This window comes from Equus caballus, chromosome 1 (genome assembly GCF_041296265.1).
Source record: "Equus caballus isolate H_3958 breed thoroughbred chromosome 1, TB-T2T, whole genome shotgun sequence".
Lineage (NCBI taxonomy): Eukaryota > Metazoa > Chordata > Mammalia > Perissodactyla > Equidae > Equus > Equus caballus.
In genome coordinates, this window is record NC_091684.1 from 157090371 (window position 1) to 157109935 (window position 19565).

At 47.6% G+C, this 19565-nt stretch overlaps 1 non-coding gene across 1 annotated transcript; it reads right to left on the reverse strand.

Moving 5' to 3' along the window:
- Positions 1–16624: 16624 nt before the first annotated feature.
- On the reverse strand, positions 16625–19000 carry LOC100055916 (uncharacterized). Its single transcript, XR_002799878.2, has 3 exons — positions 17980–19000; positions 17205–17468; positions 16625–16730 (listed from the first exon to the last, which is right to left on the reverse strand). It is a non-coding gene; the product is annotated as an uncharacterized protein (transcript).
- Between the last annotated feature and the right edge of the window lie 565 nt (positions 19001–19565).

Sequence of the window (19565 nt, forward strand, 5' to 3'; positions counted from 1 at the left end):
TGAAAATGTACAGTCCCTTAAATTAAATTTCTGGTTTTTTTAAATTGACTAAGTAATAGTAGTAGGCCTTAGAACATAATCATCTCAAAAAGAAAAGCATTGGAGGGGCTGGCCCAGTGGCACTGCGGTTAAGTTTGAATGTTCTGCTTCAGCGGCCTGGGGTTCACCAGTTCAGATCCCAGGTGCGGACCTATTGCACTGCTTGTCAAGCCATGTTGTGGCAGGTGCCCCACACATAAAGTAGGGACAGATGGGCACAGATGTTAGCTCAGGGCCAATCTTCCTCAGCAAAAAGAGGAGGATTGGTGGCAAATGTTAGCTCAGGGCTAATCTTCCTCAAAAAAAAAAAAAAAATGAAAAAGAGAAAAGCATTGGAAAATAGATTATAACCTATCTAGTTTTAAAATCTCAGATTGTAATGCCCTCTTAGGTGTTTAAGAAATAAACCTGAAAAAAATCGTCCAGATAGGATAAAAAGAGATATTAAAAGAACCTTTATCTTTTTAAACCAGGTACTTTTAATGTCCCTACAGCCCCAGCAACAATGGCAGAAAGGAAAGAAAGCAGCCCCCGGGAGAGCAAGATTGGTGGGGACCGTGGTGAAGTCAGAATAATGACCTGACCAGTCTCCAATAGGGTGGACCAGGGGTCAGCAAACTTCACCTCACTGGCCGCACCCGGCCTGCAGCCTGTTCTGTGTGACCCAAAGAGCTGAGAAGGGTTTTTACATTTTTAAATGTTTAAAAAAAAATCAGAATAATGATAACATTTCATGATGTGAAAATTATGTGAACTTTAAATTTCAGTGTCCATAAATAGTTACCTGAACCCAGCCACGCCCATTCCATCATGGCTGCTATCACGTGGCAGTGACAGAGCTGCGTGTTTGCAACAAATATAAAATATTTACTATCTGTCCCTTCATAGGAAAAGTTTGCCGACCCCTGGTGTGCACTGCTGTACCACTTTAGGCTGTAACAGAAGATATGGACGCAGCAAGCCCCTCAAGAGCCGCCTGGAAGTTTCTGTGGGGTCAGTCTGAGGGCTACCTGAGTCTTTTCCTCCTTTCCAGAGGTCCTTTCCTCCCTCTACGTGTTTCCTTTTCTTTCTCCCCCTTGGGGAGCAAGATTTCAAACATCATCTATGTGCCATATGATCTCACGTTCATTAGCAAGGCAGTTTTCTACCAGGGTCCCCTGGATCAGTCAAGAATGCTTTTCAACGTAAAGCTCACTCACTTGACTTCTGAATTTTTCACTTAAGTTATGACAAAAAATAAAGGAAATAAAAATGTATGTATGTTGAGTACCTTATGTAGTTTGTGCCAACTGGCAGCTCACAAATAAGAAATCACATTTTATTTGCTAAATAAGGTGATAATTGGTTATCAGGCTTTTAAAATAATATGTTCTTTAAAGTTTTCCAGTTACCTAGGAAAAGACTCAACTATTTTTGAAAAATAGTTTTAATACAGTAATAGATAAGTAATACAGTAATTAAAGAGATGTTATATATTATTTGTCTACCTAGCTATATTTCTATTTTGAAATATCACTTTTTTGGTCCATATCAGATGCTAAAATAAATTCTAATTTGGGGTAATAGCTTACAAGCTCCAGCTTATGCTAAACTTTCAGCTTTATTTAATATATTAGCAGAATAACATTTTTTGATTATAATTCAACTCCAACTATGATCTATTATAATTTTTTTTTTTTTTTTGAGGAAGATTAGCCCTGAGCTAACTGCTGCCAATCCTCCTCTTTTTTGCTGAGGAAGCCTGGCCCTGAGCTAACATCCATGCCCATCTTCCTCCACTTTATACTTGGGACGCCTACCACAGCATGGCGTGCCAAGCGGTGCCATGTCTGCATCCGGGATCTGAACCAGCAAACCCCAGGCCACTGAGAAGTGGAACCTGCGAACTTAACCGCTGCACCACTGGGCCAGCCCCTATTATAATTATTATAAGTTATAAAATAGACTAAGCACAGAGAGGAAGTATGAAGCCTCATGACTAAATATTATCTCTACGGAATCATGTGTTTAAGATTAGGAGGTTTAAAAATCCAGCCTCGGTGAACTATCACTAAAGATCTCATCGCTGTCAAGCAGCATTCTGCTTTAAGGCTCTCATGTGACCTTTACAGAACAGGAACTGTAAAGTTTGGCCTATGGGTATTACCCAACAGACACAAAGATTATACTTTGCAAGTTACCAAATAGCTTCCACGTCTCCTGTCCTGGATTTTTCAAAAACTTGTTCTGGTTTGATTTTCAAATCCCTATTGTCTGTGTTTCACTTGCCAGTGTCTGCATATTGGTTTGTGGGGTGATTTTTTTTTTTTAACACTTTTGTTCACTTTAACAAAATGCTGACACTATGGAAAAAATGCGCATGGGTTGGTTTTTCTCCAAAGTATATTGAGCAATTTCTTTGTAAGACAATAGGATTTTTCTTACATAGGAAATTTTTAGAGACCTCATGAAAGCAAAAGGCCAACCCCAGAGCAAGACAGACCGCCTCCTGACTTGCCTAGTACTGAAGATCTGACGTCACCCTCCTCCATCATCTTTCCCTCACTCTCTTTTCAGAGGAAACCCGCTAACAGGGTAAATGGTTACAGGAATGTTTGCCCCTGAACAGTGGTTGCAGCAAATGTTTGGCCTCAGGGCAGGAAGAAGAACTGGGGTGAAGATGAGTTTCCTGGGCTTCTGTTAATTAGTCTGTCACATTCACCCGTGGAGGCTCCAGGGAAAACCCTGGTTCCCACAGGCTCTTAGTTACAGCATGCCTGAGTTTCAGTATTATTAGAACACAAGCCTATTCCATCCTCTCTTTGCTTTTTGTGTAAGAATATTTTCCAAAGTCCAGGATATTTTTAAAACCCCTCAAAAAGTATTACAGAATTTACAATGGTTTAACCATTCATATATATTTGGTTTTAGAACAATGATATTGATAACTGAAATACCATGACACCATGCTATTGAAATTGGGACATCTCAAAAAGTTGGTTCGATTGGTTGGAAATGGTTTTTTTCTGAAGTGGATTGAGACTACTTCCAGATGCCAAGAATTGCTCCTTGAACACCGCCTCCCTGCCACTGAACATATTATGGAATAGAACACAAAATTCCTATATATTTTTTAAATTAAATAGGAAACGAAACAATATTATGTTTTTGGAGAGCATCTTGGGCCACACCCTCACCCCCACAGATAGAAAATCACCATCCCATTAGGGATGGCTTGAGAACCTGGACTGCAGGATAAAGTCCGTGCTCTTGGTGCTGACACACAAAATCCTCTGATCGGGTGACTTTACTCCTCCACCCACCTCTCCATCCTCTCCTCCTCCGCCGTCCTACCTCCCGTGCATCAGCCATACCAAGCTACAGCCAACTTTTGGTTAACAGAGGAAATAATAATTGCTAACATTTATTGAGCCCTTACTGCATCTCACACACTGTGCTGTGCACTTTATATATTTAATCCTCATGATGGTACCTGGAAGATTATAATCTTCATTTTGCAAATGAAGAAACTGAGACCAGGGAAGTTTAAGCAACTTGCCCAAAGTCTTAGACGTAGAGTCGTACTGCAGGAATAGAAGGTCACAGGCAACTCTTAACTATAGTTACGACTAGTAAATATATAATACAAAAGGGATGCAATGTAGGCTACTGTAGTTAAAATCACAGCCAAGCTTTAGATAATAGGTGTAGAAAAGTAATGTAAGTGTAATAGTTTAGGAGCTCAACTTTATGTAACTACGCACAAGCTTGGTAAAATGTAGCCAAAAGTTTGCTCTGTTTCTTAACTGAGTTCTTGTTCTTTGAGGCACCAGAATGGCACTAAATCAGGTCTCTGCATGTTCCCCTCACTCGCCCTTTATCTCTTCATTCCTCAGCCCTCACACCCATGCCTGGGAGGGGTCAGATCCAAGCCGCAGGGGCTGGACTCCTCCTGGCCTTCCCTCTGTAGTGAGCCACTGCTTTGCAGTCAGGACAGAGCACTTCCCTGTCCACCCCCAGTCTTGTTTGTGAGGGGAAGGGGCCATTCCATGTTACAGTCAATGTACCACGGCACCTACTGGGCACAGCAGTCCCCCAAATCTTAAGTCAAGGTGTGCATGGTTTGGGGAAACAGAGGGAAGGCTAAAGCCAGGAGAAGGGGCTGTGCCCACCACTGCACCATCACCAAGCCAGGGTGCAGACAAAGAACAGCTCAGAAATGCTGCATAGAGAATGTGAACTCATGGGAAACAAAACAAAAACACGAGCCTCCACTAATTCATAGAAATTTCCAGGAAAGCATTGAACTTCCCACAAGTCATGGAATTATGGGTTAGAGCTGATCTCATCGCGGCTGGGAGTGGGGAGGATCTAGCTGATATCTGGGTTAGTTGCTAGGTCGTTCCAACCCAAATAGATGCTTTCAGTGTGAGCTCACGCAGAGGCCGGCACTCAGAGCACGCTGCCCGGGTTTCTGGCCCGGCTCTCCCTCACTCACAGTGACATCTGGGGGAAAGTTACCGACTTTCTCTGTGCCTCAGTTTCTCCATCTGCAAAATGTGGATGATGATTGTGATGAGGATTTTTAGGCTGGTTAGTTTTAAAACTACAGATGAGATTCAAGCTCCAAGGAGTGGAATTTGTTTACCCCTTTGTTGGGAAATATTTACATTTCTAAGGGAAACCTCTGTCTGTGAAGAAGCCTCCCTCTCTGTGCCAGGAAGAAGGGGGGATGGTCTTATCTCTAGAAGCTCTTAATCAATGCCAGAGGCAAGATCTTAAGTTGGTTACTGTCTGGCAACCTCATGTAACTGAACCCCCCCCCCCCCCCACAAATCCTCCTTTGTCTTTAGCCGAGGATAAAATTCAAGCGGTGACTTCTGCCATTTACTCCATCCGGTTTGATTCTTATCTAAAAGTTGTGGGACCGCCAAATGGCCAGACCGTATGGGCACTGATACCATTTTAACTTTTTTACATATTCTTTGTCTTGTAAAGAGATGACTCACATACCTATGCCTTAAATTTAGCCCTAACCCTCAACTCGGGGCAGCAGCAGGAGCTCTGACTGCCCGTGGGTCCTGTCCCCATGCTATTCTATACTATTCTCTAAATAAAAGAGCACTATTGCCAGATCTTAAGAGTCTAAAGAAATCTTTCTTTCGACTCCTGGGCTCACCGACCCCGCATCAATTGTCCCTCCTTAATGTGACTTTTATGAGGATTAAATGAGCTACCTAATGAAAGTGCTGAGAACATACAAAACTGGAATCTCAGCTATCATTATTACAAGTTAATTTCTTCACAAATGCACTACCTATTATTATTTTTTCAACTAATTGAGCACTGCCAGTCTTGCAGCTCCCAGAACAAGACAAACTTTCTTATCCTCTGCTCCTTTGTCCCCATCTTTATCTGGAAGATCTTTTCCCCAACTTGTTTACCTCACAAAAACCACCTCATCCTTAAAGACTCTCCTCAGGCATCATCTCCTCCAAGAAGACTTCCTTGCCCTCCCTCTGTGAATCGGGTGCCCTCCTCTGTGCTCGCCTCCCTCATGCGGTCACTGTGGAGAGCCACCGCTGTGTGATTACCCACAAGCCCCTGGGGCGGGACCTAGGTCTTCTCTTTGAATCTCCAGTGTTGGAGACACAGGAGGACTGTGTGAACGTTCCGACAGCTGGAAACTATATGCTCATTAAATATCTATTTATGCACAGAAAAAGTTTTTTATGGAGCCCTAGGAATCCCCACTGTCAAAGCTCTAAGCTCTTTCCTATAAAGTAACTGAAGCTCTGTCATAAAACTGCTCTTCTATATAAACGTGCCAGATTGGCCATCCCCCCGTTAGAAAGAATTGGTTTTTTATACTTAGGGTCTGTGTAATTATACTACAGCTATGCAAGTATTTATGGTTGTTTTCTTTATCTCTTTGTTTTAAGATTACAACAGAATTTAGACACTTTTCTCAAATACCCGAGACAATTATGCAATTAATCGCAACTAAATTGGCGTTGACGGCCAGCAGTTATTGTCACTTGCACAACCTGACAATCTTTCCCAGAGCCCAGTGGTAGCACTGAGTTGGTTCCTGTCAATTCTAGGCTTGCTGATGACAGCTTGTCTGTCTGTATACAAGACACTTTCTTTTTAAAAGATGGATTAATAAAGTGACTATTTTCAGCTTGAAATTGGGGAAGAGCTCATGCTTTCAAAGTATTGATGGATTTTTTTTACTTACTTACTTATTTTCTGGTGAGGAAGATTCGCCCTGAGCTAACATCCCTTGGCAATCCTCCTCTTGTTTTTTTTTTTTTTTCTTTTTTGCTTGAGGAAGACTAGCCCTGAGCTAACATCTGCACCAATCTTCCTCTATTTTTTGCATGTGGGATGCCTCCACAGCATGACTGGCGAGTGGAGTAGGTCCACGCCTGAGATCCGAACCTGTGAACCCTGGGGCTGAAGCAGAGAGTGCAGAACTTTGATCACTTGGCCACTGGCCGGCTCCCAGGTAATGATGGATTTTAAATCAGTAATCTCACTATTTTAAAGCATGTAACCAAGCAGACACAAGTGCTCTGGATTAAGAGGCAGAAGAACTGGTTCTGGTCCCAGCTTTGCTGGGCACGTCTCATTGGACAAGTTACTCTGCTTTGCTGGCTGGCTGCATAGTAATAACAACAATAACAATAAATAACCATGGATTGAATGCTTAGCACTGTATATGCTGGGCACTGTTCTAAAAACTTTTCACGTATTTCTTTTTTCTTAATCCATTTCAGGTAGAGACATATTCATTTTTCATTTTCAGGTATTAACTGTTCTAAAAGCTTTCAGGTATTTGGGAATCCTACCAAACAGTCCTTGGAGTTATTATTACCCCTGTATTACCGATGAAGAAACTGAGGCAGAGAGCAGTTAAGAAACTTGCCCAGGGTCGGTCTGGTGGTGCAGTGGTTAAGTACACACGTTCCACTTCCAGCAGCCCAGGGTTTGCTGCTTCAGATCCCGGATGTGGACATGGCACCACTTGGCACACCATGCTGTGGTAGGCGTCCCACATAGAAAGCCGAGGAAGATGGGCATGGATGTTAGCTCAGGGCCAGTCTTCCTCAGGAGAAAAAAAAAAAAGAGGAGGATTGGCAGCAGATGTTAGCTCAGGGCTAATCTTCCTCAAAAAAAAAAAGAAGCTTGCCCAGTCTCTCCTGGTTCTCCTCTCACGTGTCTGCACTTCCTCCAGCTTCTTCACCTCCTCCTGCTCCTTAAATGTGGGAGTTCTCCAGAACACTGTCCTTCCTTCCCATGCCCCACGCTTAGCTGGGGAGAGCGCACACCTTCCTGGCTTTACCCCCAGGCAAAGTTCCTGGGGAAGCAGCAACAGGAGTGGGATGGTTTCTATCATGTAGGAGCTGTGTTGAATGGAGGTGGAGCCATCCTCCTCCTAGGCTGCTGCTGTGGCATCTTCACAGCCACCAGACAGAGAAGCCGAGAAGGCAGAACCTAGAGCCCAGCTCACACCTTGTTTTTGCTGGGTGTGCTTCTATACCCAGGGGCTCCCAAGGTTTGGGAGGCAGAGCCTTTGCTTTCCTGCTAATCTGAACTGTGAAAGCCACTACTTATAAGCAAAAGAATCACAGGAGAGGAGGAAAGAGAGACAGTCCACAATGAGGGTGTTGGGCCCACTGGGTGTGCCGGGCTGCACAGCTGCTGTGGAGTCACCTGAGTGGGCTCAGTCGGGACCAGCCTCATGGCTCGCTTTGGCAAGCTAGCTTGGCTTTCAGGGTTGCACAGCGGGCTGCTGAGTGTGACCCAAGGTAAATATGCACACGGTAAGTACTCAGTAACTGCCAGTTTCCCTCCACTCCTCACCCTCCCAAGCCCCAGATACTCCTCCTCCAGCCAGCCCTCCTGGGGCCTGGATGGGTCCTAGAGGCTGCGTATTTCTGGAGACTTTGCACCCTCCGCTCTCATGTTTCTGCCTCTTGCTGACAGGTGCCTAGGGAAACTGAGGCTCGAGGGCACCACTTCATCTTAGCAACAATTACAGGTGGGGAACGTGAAGAAGTTTCTTGTCCCTTTTTGGATTCAGTTCTCTCATTATAAACACATAGCTCAGAAATATAAACCAATGAAACGAAACAACTATGCCAGAAATCCCCTAATGATAGAAAAAATTATATTCAATGAACCTAGGACAACAAAGCCAAAGAGGACTCATAATTAATAAATTCTGCTAAGAAACATGGATGAATTGGTTAGGAAAAATGAAAGTTGATTCACAGCTTTCACACCATGCTGCAGGAAATTCTAGATCAGGATCTTCTGTGGAACAGTGTAGAAGATTACTAGGTGATGTATGAAAAAGAGTTTTGCTCAAATACTTTGGGAAAAAAATCTATCTACTACGTCCTTGTGCTGGGAACACACAGCATGCATTTGTCTCTTGGTTCACCACTGTTTTCCCAGCCCCGAGAGTGCCTCACGCAGGTGCTCAATGAATATTTTGTCCAATGAATGAATTATCATATTTATGGTCTGATAAGTACTGTAATAGAGATAGCTGTTTAGTTTTGTCTAATTCATTGTTTTCCAAATTTATTCAACCATGGAACCCCTTCAGAAAATGTATCAACAACCAATGAAAATAAGTGGAAACCAGCGTGGGAAACACCACTTAGAAGAAACACATATTCATCCCAATTTAGGAAGGAATATATGTATTACTTACAATTGGGGTAATAGGAAAAAATGTAGAATAAGAAATGGAAAAGTGTCACCACAGGAACATTCAAGTACGTTTCAAAAGAAAATAATAAAAATTAAGATCAAAAAAGTACCCATTAGAATAAGAGAAACTGTGAATTGTGAATAAAGATCCTACACAGACCCATACAGAGAACAAAGGCTCCTCGCTGGACAGTCATAGGCAAAGAACGTGTCGCCCAGCAGTGAGTGCAAGAGGAAATTATTGTCGAGCCTTTTCAAGGAAAATGTTTAGTTTCACTAATAATTAAAGAAATGCAAATTAGTCCACTCGCGGACTCTACACAAACGTTAAACCAACAAGCTCTTAAAACCCTGTTTTAAAAGTCTAGAGTTGGAAGGCTTTGAAGAAACATGCATTTTGGGGTGTTCTTGGGAAATTGGTGCAGTCTTTCTGGAGGGCAATCTGGCAAAGTTTACAAAACAGGGCATTAAAATAGCTGTCCCCTTTGACCAAAGTATCCCACTGGTGGAAATTTTCCCTACGGAAATAATTCAAGGGGGAAAAATGTTGAAACAAAGGTTTGCAACAGGGCAAAAATTCTCAGGGCGAAGAGAGAGGGGCAGACCCCCCAGAGGGGAGAATCTGAAGGACCTGGAGATATCCGACAGCCTGTGTCTGCTTTTCTCTATTCCCCAATTTCTCGTATTTTCTATTCATACTCTGGCCTATATTCTCTTGGTTAGGAATCCCACTCTACCCTTCCGCCTTTAACGTTTTTATTTTTTAACTTCATAACTGAAGTCTTACACGTATTTTTTTAGGTACTCAAAGAAAAGATAAATTATCACAAAGTGAACACACTGGTCCAACCACCCAGGTCAAGGAATGTACCACCCCAGAGGGTCTTCTCATGCCAGGTCCCAATCTCCACCTGCGTCCTCCACACCTGAGATCACTATTAATCTGACATCTAACACTGTAAAATGTCTTGCCTCTTTTTGATCTTCATATAATTATTATCATACAGAATGCATTATTCTATGTCTAATTTCTTTTGCTCAACATGGTTTGTAAAATTTATCTACATGGTTGCTCTGTGCCTTGAAATTCTTTTGTTTGCTGGTTTTTGTATGTCAGGTATTCCGTTGTACTAACATACTACAATTTATTTATCCAGCCTGTTTTTCATGGACATTAAAACTGTTTGCACTTCTTGGTTATTACCAGCAACACTGTTGTAAACAATTCTGCATGTCTCATAGAGTACACGTGTATACGTTTTTGTGGGGTACATACCAAACAGGCTCCCATGTTACAGGGTATTTCTATGTTCAAATATTTTTAGATAATGCTGAACAATTTTTCGAAGCTTTATCAATTTGCACTCCCACCAGTAGTGTATGAGAGTCCCTGCTGTCCTACATTTTTGCCAACTTAAGCACTGTCAGTCTTTTAATTTTAACCATTCTGGAGGGTAGGCGTGGTACCTCACTGTGGTTCTAATTTGCATTTCCCTGATGCAAATAAAGTGATGTGAAAGTCCTCCCCCTAGTGGCTAAAATCTGAATTACCAGGGAGATTTTTTTTTTTTTTAGAGTATTCAGATTTCTACAATACCTGGGCCTTCCTCCACATCTCTTCTTCCCCAAAGTGTCTCTAAGAATAAAAAGTGGACCATCTTTCATAAACTCATTGTCCATTGGATATCCTCTTTTACGAAGGGCCCCTTTAAGTTTCTTGCTCATTTTATATTTTTTAATATTAACTTGTAACAGTTCTTTATAGATTCCGACACAAACCCTTTGTTAGTTACAAGTGTTGTTGCCCAAATTTTAAATCAACTCATTTTCACCCATACAAACAGGAGGCTCAATGCAAGTTCAATTTTGTCATTCTCAGAAATGACCAGTAGGTGGCGCCCAAGCCTCGCGCCTGAGCCTTCCACGGGCTGTCCCCGCATTTCAGCTAAATCTCCCAAAATATTTCACAAGTAAGCAAACTTTAAAGAGTGAGAAATCAAACTTAAACCATTGTACAACTAGATAGAATACAGTTAGAATGGGGTTTCTTGGTAGGAACAACACATTAATCGTTTTTGCTCAGAATAAAAGAATAAAAATGTCTTTACCAAAAGGCAGGAAAGCTGGGGTGAGGCTGCCCTGGGGCTGTCGGAGCACCAAGTGGATTCCTTGGAAATACCCTCTGAGAGCAACCTGCAGGCAGATGAGAAAAGGCCATAACTACCAGGCATGGCATTGGGACGCTGTTTCACTGTTCACAAAAGGCAGGGACTGCGAGGACAGCAGAGCAGGGGTCTTTTTGGGGGGTTATAAGTATTTTTCCACCTCCTTTCCCTTATTCCTCTTTACAGTTTTTTCATTAATTATATTTTGTGATTGCTGAAAACTGACTTGGTGGGGCTTAGAAACCTGGTGGGAAACCAGACCCACTCACTGTGATGGAAATGGTGTTCACAGGTGAAGATGTTTGAACCTGAGACCTCATAACTGAGGAGCAGCCTGCCTCCCTCTTCCTCTCCTTCTGCCTTGCTCAGGGTGGATGCTCCCCTGAGCTGGCCCCCCACTCAGCCTTGGACAGGCCTTCCATCCTCCTTGGTCTTTCCCAACCCCCTACCCAATGAATGAATATATGAATGAATGAGTGAGTGAGTGACAAGGTCCTAGCCTTTCTGAGCTTAGAAATCAGAGCATAAAAATTCCACACCCAAATCAAGACCCCAGGAGAGAACGTGGAAGCCCTACAAGTAGAGGGAGCGACTCCAAGAGGGAGCTGTGTGGGGCTTGGCGTGATGGGTTGGCTTGTAATCAGCTGTGATTATGAGCAAGAGGAGAAAGCATGTCTAGTTGAGGGAAAGACATAAACCTGAGCCCAAAGCATATTTGGGATGTGGTGAGAAGGTGACCCCTTTCCTCCAGCCTTCACAATGGTCATCAGCAGGAAGACAGGAACATCAAGCCAGAGATTCAACTCATTTCCTGGGGTAGCCAAGACAAGGTTTTCCCCACTGGGGATCACCACCTCTGATGTCCCCAAGACCTAGCGCAAAGACTGGCACACTGAGATTGCGTTAAATGAACTCATGGGTGCTTTTCATTCTCTTCTGACCCATGTCTGTTCAGACCCAGCACAGCCTGCCTTGCAGCCCATGGAAATAAAGAAAGGCTCAGAAAGAGGCTTGGTTCTCTTTTGTTTTCTTCACTGGGGATGACTGGACAAGCTCGTTTTCTGAGCAATGTGGAAGTTCCCACCCTTACCGGATTTCACATCTTCAAAGGCGAAGGTCATTGCACCACTCAAACTTCCTGGTTCTGGGGGCCGCCAGCGTAGGTGTCCAGAGGCTGGGAGCTGGGCAGGCGCAGGGCCCACAGGTCCAGGTCAGGAAAGCTCATGTCTGCCGGGTGGGAGGGGGTGCCCGGCGCCAGGCTCTGCTCCTCCTCCTTAGGAGGAGAGTCTGACTGTTACTGGGGATGCTGAGGCTGCTGCCCAACACCCGCCACCCCAGCTGACAGTGCCCAAGGCCTGGGCAGGAAGAGGATCCCAGCCGGAGTGCACATCAGTGTAAATGTTGCCCCCTAAACTTTGGCGTTTGGAGTCTCCCCCTTTTCTCCTGGCCCCAGTGGCACTCAGTGGTTTGCTGGAACCAGCTCATACTGCTTGCAAAAGCTAATTGTTAAATTTTCAGGAATTTTACAAACCAGTGGTGAAACAGCCATTATTTTCAAAATTAAATTATAAAACCTTACAAGAAAATGTTATATTTTTAAAAAGCAACAAATACTCAAAATTTATTACTTCCTAATTATTTTTCTACACTCATAGTTATATATGCTCTTGAGGCTATCCCTGCCCACCGTGTCTGTGTGGTGGGAATATTATACGATAGTGAGCTATCGCACATCTCTTCCCAATCCTGCGTTCAGTGCCACCATCGTTGGTAGCTTGAAATTGGTCATGGTGGGAATATTCACACCACCAAAATCAATAAATGCCACCCATCAGGGCTTTTTGCCCCGAGCGCCTATTGTCACACATTGGCTGGCACACCGAGGCACCTCACCCACGGCTCACAGAAGCTAGTTGTGCAGCGGCTGGGAGGACGGCCAGCCCTGGGTTTTCCACCTGCTGCTGCCAGCTCTGGACCTTCTTCTCAGCCAGCCCAGGGGGAGGAGAGGGAGGGGGAAGCAGGGAGGAAGTGGAAGGAAACTGGAAACTCCCCTGGCTCCCCCAGGGCACAGCCGGAGAGCCTGGCTCACCGGCGGGTGGGCAGAACCGTCTGGAGGGATTCAGGGAAGAAAAGTCTGGGGTGTGGAGGGTAATAAGCAGAAAGGAATAAGTGACTGAGGTGAGCAGACAGTGCAGCAGTCCAGGAGGCGGGCCTCGTGGAGTCACAGGGGAAGTCACAGAATGTTGCACTGTTGTGACCGCAAAAGAGAGGGGGGCCAAGAACACACAGAAGTTGGAGCCTGTGGAGCTGGGGTTTCAGTGAAGCCTCTACAGTGCTGGTGCCTGTCCCAGCTATAGTAATGAGGAGGAAGGTGGGCACAGAGAGGAAGTCCTGTCCTGAGGAAGGAGCTCCTGGTGCTGCCTCATCCTTAAAAGTTCTTTTCTCCGGGCATCCCAGCCCTCCTCTCCACACCCTGCCACACACTTGCCCTACATCTTCTCACTCACACCTAAGGCTTCCAGAACCTTCTATCACTGGAAACACTCCAATTTATTTCTCGAGCTGGATGTCTAAACTCGCCACCTCATCCTCCAGACCTGCTGCTCCCGCAGGCTCCCATCTCACAGAGGGGCAGCATCGAGTGTCGGCTGCAAACCTAGGAGGCTGCCTTTGTCCACTGACCCTCACAGCTCAAAGAAACCCCCCTCCCCCCCATCTCCCCACATCCTTCCTCCACCGCCCCGCCACCTCCCAGGCCTCTGACCACTGCTTTCGAAACTCAAATGACTTTTTCTTTCATGTTCCCCATGTTTTGAAAGTTGCCTATGACACTGCACTTATAAAGTAATATACTTTCCGCCCTTTTGAAAATAAAGTTGTACGTACAGCTTCGAATCAGAACTTCATCCACCAAACGCCCACTGAGTAGATAGTTATGCGCCAGGCTCTGTGCTGGGCACGAGGGATGCAAAGGCAAATAGGGCCCGGCCCTGGGCCTCCAGGCCTCACACCTGCTTAGGAGAGAGTCACACAAAGAGAGAATAAACCGTAACAGTGCCCTGAGGTCAGGACAACGATGGGGTGTGCACACGGTCCTACGGGACGTTGGTGGTAAACCTGCCAAACCCAGAAGGCTGGGTGCCCTCGCTGCCACCTCGCTCTCCCTCACTCCTTCCATCCAGTCACTCCCCGGACCCCTGGAGCAGCACCTCCTTAAACTCTCCAATCTGTGCCGTCCCCTCGTCCCACAGCCACATCTTGAGTTTAGGTCGCCACCCTTTGCCACCTGGACTCTGCTCCACTCATTCTCCAGACCAAAGCCAAAAAGGTATTCCTTGAGCACAAAGCCGACCAGGTCATTCCCCTCTTTAAACCCTTCAGTGGCTCCCTGTTGCCCTTAGGATAACGTCCAAACTCCTTCGCATGGCTTCACAGCCCTTTCTAGTCGAACCCACATTCACGCCAGAAATATTTCTCGTGTATTTGTCCACTTAGCGCCAATTTAACTGAACATTCACTATGCGGTAGGTATTGTCCTGGGGACCGCTGTCCTGCTGCGAACATAGCGCACACCCTTCCCTCTCCCGGAGCTTGTCATCTAGCAGGGGACACCGACAGTAAACAGACACTTGTACAAGTAATTGATTGTAAGTGTGAAGACTGCAGGAGAAGGAACATTTCCTCGTCAACTCCCTGCTTTGACCACCATCAACTCCTCGCCATGCCGGCCTTCTCCTCTGTCTGGGCTGCTCCCTTTCCTGAGATGCCCTCTCCTTCAGGTGGCCAGAACTCTGTAGCGCTGCCGGTCAAGATTCCCTTCTCTGGGGCCCTCCCTGAACCTCTTCCATCGAGGGCCCATGGATCCTGCTGTCACCCTGAGCGAGTGCAGAGCACAGGCCCTGTGTCCTCCAGGCCTGGCACAGGACTGGCACCGTAAACCCTCAGTAAGTGTTCACTGTGTGAAGGACTTCTGGGTCCTCTTAATCCGTGTGTGAGTATTTGCATTTCAAATAAAATAGGTATAAAATCATTGACGTCGATTTCACATATTTAGAAAAGTCTGGAGCTGAGTGCTAATAAAGGTACAGGGAAATATTCCTAAAGCCCTAGAGCAGGATGTTTGTGAACCAAGGCCTTTCTGGTGACTGTGACTAGGAGTGTGAGGTCTCTGGGAGGCCCAGGGCGGGTGTGGTGTGGCTGCCGAGGTGAGGAGCCCAAAGCTGCGCTGCCCTCTTTGCTGGGGCTGCCATCTTGCCTCCCGGCTCTTGGCCCAGAGCCCTGGCTGACCTCCCGCTGTCACCCACCACCCTGTCCCTGGACTCAGCTCCTGTGGGCTACACCTTGCTGGGGAGAGGGCAGCTGGGAAAAGAGGGGAACCCCCCAAGGGGGCTGGAGCAGCCGGACACGAGCTGCATCTTAGGGCAGCTTTGCTGAGCATCTGGGCTCCTCTCTGCCGGGTCTGGGGAGGGACGCTGCTCCCCGAACTCCCCAAGCCCACGCACCTGCCCGGGCCTTGTGGCTGAAGCAGGTCTAGCAGCAGCAGCAGCTGGGTGGGGAGGCAGCCTTGTCACCCACCCACTCTGCAAAGCCTCCTGTCCCCTCTGGAAGAGGTTTTGTTCTATCTGGGAGTCCCCACCCTCAGCAACTTATCCACAAAATCCCACGCTGCTCCATCCTTCCTTGGAATCAGAGAGTTGGAGGATCACCTGGTCCACTCCCTTCATTTTACAGTTGATGAGACGGAGGTCCTGAGAGGGAATTAAGTGCCCAAGGTAGCACAGCATGGCCGGTAGGTACGGGCAGAGCTGCGCTTTCAAACAAACAGAAAGGGCAGTCTCCTGAGTCTCCATCAGCCCGGAGCCCCGTCTGCCAAGCCTGTTTTGGGTTGCCTGCCCCAACTTTTCCAGCTGATTTGAACCCCAAAGCCACGCCCCCAACAAAGGAAACTCCAGGAATCACACCACCCCCACCTACACCCTCCTCCACACCCACTCTCATTCATCTGCCCTTCTGACCCAGAGGTGGGGGCAAAGCTTGACCCAACCTGACAGGCCTCTTCCAGGCAGGGACCAGGCGAAGGGACAGCACACTGCCTCCGCGTCAGGACCCACCTGGGTGAGGAGTGGCTGCCAGGCAGGCCTTCGAGAAGGAAACCACGCACAGGTGTGTGCTGTTTACCTTCCTGCCTCACAAACAGGACTGGGCGCTCCCTGCCTGACAGCTTAAAGCCCCAGCCTCTCGCATCCACACAACCGGCCTGTCCCGCGTCATCTCCCGCCACTCCAGAGCCCACGCTCTTTCCCATCCTGTCACCCCGGCCTCAGACGGCACCACACCCCTGTGCCTCTCTGGCTTCGTAGTTAGAGAGATCTGTCTCAAATGCCGTCCCTGCTTCTCCTCACGGCGAGCCCCTTCTGGTTAAGACCCAGCTCAAAGGTCGTCTCCCATCCTCCGTGCAGATGCTTCCTTCCCTCCCGGCTCCTCCCTGGCATGTGCGCAGCCTCTGTGCCACAATCAAGAAAATACAAGGTCATGAATCTGTGTCCCCACTAGACCCTCAGCTGACAGCAACAGTGTCTTTATCTTCACATTCTTAGAGCCCAGCACGTCATAGACACTCCATAAAGGAATAAATTGCTAAACAATGTCAATATGTGGGCCCCGGATTTATCCCAGAGCTAAATCAGGAAGCAAGGTTTACTGTTACACATGGATTCCTTCCAATGCCTTTATTCAACAAATACTTGTGGAGGGTCGCTGTGTGAAAAGCACCGTATAGACGAAGTACTGGGAGCTCAAAGCTGGAGTGGACACGGGAGTCTGCGGGGGAGGTAGAGACAAGCCGGAGAGAGTATGAGTTATCAGGAAATGGCTAGCACTGACTGGCTGTTAGGAGCAGATTATCATATCTAATCGGCCCTACAAGGTGGGCGCTTTATTATTCTTCCCATTTTACAGACGAGGAGACTGAGCCTTTCGGAAGTGGAGAGACTTTGCGATGGCTCAACTAGTAAGTAGTGGAGGCAGGATTTGAACCCAGGCTGCCCCCACACCCCACATGCTCAGACAGAAAGATCTGGCATAAGTATTTTATTGTCTTAGTTAGTGGCCCTCAACCTTGTCTGCACACTGCAAACACCTGGAGAGCTTCCAGAAGCGCTGATGCCCACTGGTCCCACCCCAGACATCCACATGGTGCAGCCTAGGCACTGGGGGCTCTCGTGTGCAGCCAGGGCTGAGGCCCCCGGCTCTAAATGGGGGAGCCCAGTGTCAAGTGTGTAAGGTGTGACCCACCTGCAGCCGGGACACTCCCTGGTTGTTTCAAGGTCCTGTCTGGGGAGATGTGGAGCTTTCCTATCCCCTTGGGAGGGGCCTCAGATTGTGTGGGCAGGGCTGGCACTTCTTCCCTCGCATTTTCTCAGTGTCTCACCAGCTGTGAGCTTCCTGTGGCCTAAAAGTTGCCAAAGACATCTTCCTGGGGAAATTCCATGGTTTCCACGCAAGGAGGCGTGGGTTCTCCAGGATGCCACCCAGCTTTCAGTATGAAGGAGCCAAGATCTGTGGGTCGCAGTGAAGACAGTGGATGAGAGGCCTCCGGGTGGGCAGCTTGTGGGCTGACACGGCCGGGTGGGAAGAGACCACACACCCCTCAGACCCCAGGAGGCAGGCTCTGTCGGGCAGAGGCAGCAGAGCGGGAGGAGGGTCCTGGCTCCACCAGCTGACTGCTGCCCTTGGCAGACGCTGGACGCCACACACTTGCACACACACTCCGAGGATCGGCGAGAATCCCCAGAGCTGGGGAGCCCAGTTGGGTGGATGCAGCCAGCAAGGCTGGGTTTCCCCCTCTTTCGCCCAGGCTGTGACTCAGGGACAAATATTGAAACTGGGGAGCATGACCTTGCCCCAGAGCCCTCTCAGGAGCCCAGGGAGCCCACGGTCCAGTGGCACAGAGGTTGGCAGCATGACATACATATGCGGGGTACACAGAATACTGCCATCATGAGCTGGGTGCCCCAAGCGCCCTGTTCCTCACAGCGGTGTTATGAGCATCATTTCATTGAATCCTTACCACAGCCCTTGAGGCACGTGCCATCCCTTCTCAGGTTTCCAGAGGCAGAGAGCTTGGGGCTTCTCCCGGATCACACGGTCCCTCAGTCAGCAGAGCTGGGTTCGTGTCTGCAGGTGCAGGGTAAACGGACTTGTTCACCCTGGATCTCCCAATGACAAAACTTCCTGCCTCTCAAGTCCTAAGACTAGATGATTCACGGACCGTGTGACCACGCAGGGCCATCACTTAGGGTGGCCACGTCTGTTCTTCTAATCTTAGGGACTAGGACGTGCCCTGTGGCTTCACCCCATAGTGACCATGTGGGGAACAGCTTTCTTCACAGGCAGGACAATGGGTAAGACCCCACAGCGGCCACAGTGGAGGGTGGGGCTCACCCCCAGCCTGTACATATTTTTCAGGGCAGAGACCCTGGTTTCGTTATCTTTGTATAAGCCCCTCCCCATATTACCTAGCACAGTACATGGCACGTGTACTTAATGTACTTAAATGTTTTCTGAATGATTAAACCCAGCGACAAATCTTTTTGCAAAGACTTGTGCCATAATTGATCTCTGGCATACTGAATCTCAAGGATTCCATTGATTCACAAATATATGTGATGAGTGCCTGCGATTTGCCAGGCACATGCCCGCTGCTAGTGCTCCAGTGGCAAGCAAAAAATAGCTCCTTGTGGAGCTCCAGTTTAGTGGGGGAAGGAATTAACTAATTTCCCAAATGCACATAAGATGACAGCTGTGATAAGGTTGCTAAGAGAAAGGGCCACTGGACTATGGAAGTGTAGGCAGAGGGCCTGCCTGGGGGCAGGGAAGTCTTCTTTGAGGAAAATCTTTGCAGGTCAATCCACCCACCAACCCATCCATGACGGCCCATGTGCCAGAGTTTGCTCAGCAAGGAGCCTGGCACATGGTGGCTGCTTGAGTGGTTTTCCCCCGAGGTCCTGCAGAGCAAGAGGAAACCCTGCATCCCCTGAGTGCCCAGTCCTCAATCCACACCCGAGCTTTTAGGTGCAGGTTGTCCAGTCAAGAAGAAAGAGAATTTTTGCCTTTTTATGCAAAGCAGCTTAAACTGAAACTGACCTCATCATGAGTGTCTGAGGTTGTTTCCAGGAAGTGGTGAGCGAGGGAGGGGATGAGCCAATTCTTCAGGAGCCCTGGGGACACACCCAGATTGCCCAACACCGCAGGGCATTGCAGCCCAGCCACCTCCTAGGCCTCGTTGTTGGCCATGGGGCCCCAAGGGGATGTCCTCGCCACTGCCATTTCCTCTGGAGCCCAAGGTCTGCAGGAGACGACACCAGACGGAATCTTCTCCAGGGTCAGATCAGGGCGAGGTCAAGCGCAGGCCTAGAGGAGGGACCCTTGGACCAGCCAGATGAGGCACACAGACCAAAGTGTCTATCAACGACCAGGGGGTGGATGATGACTGTCCTTTCTGATGCTTTGTCCCTGAGCCACCCTCATCCGTTTCCAGGGCTCTTAGTTCACAACAATAATCCTCCCGGCTCTGGACACGTGCTGTCTCCTCCCCTCGGCTTCTGTCTGGCTTTCTGCTCAGTTCTCCTTTCTCTCTCCTGACTGGCTTCTTTC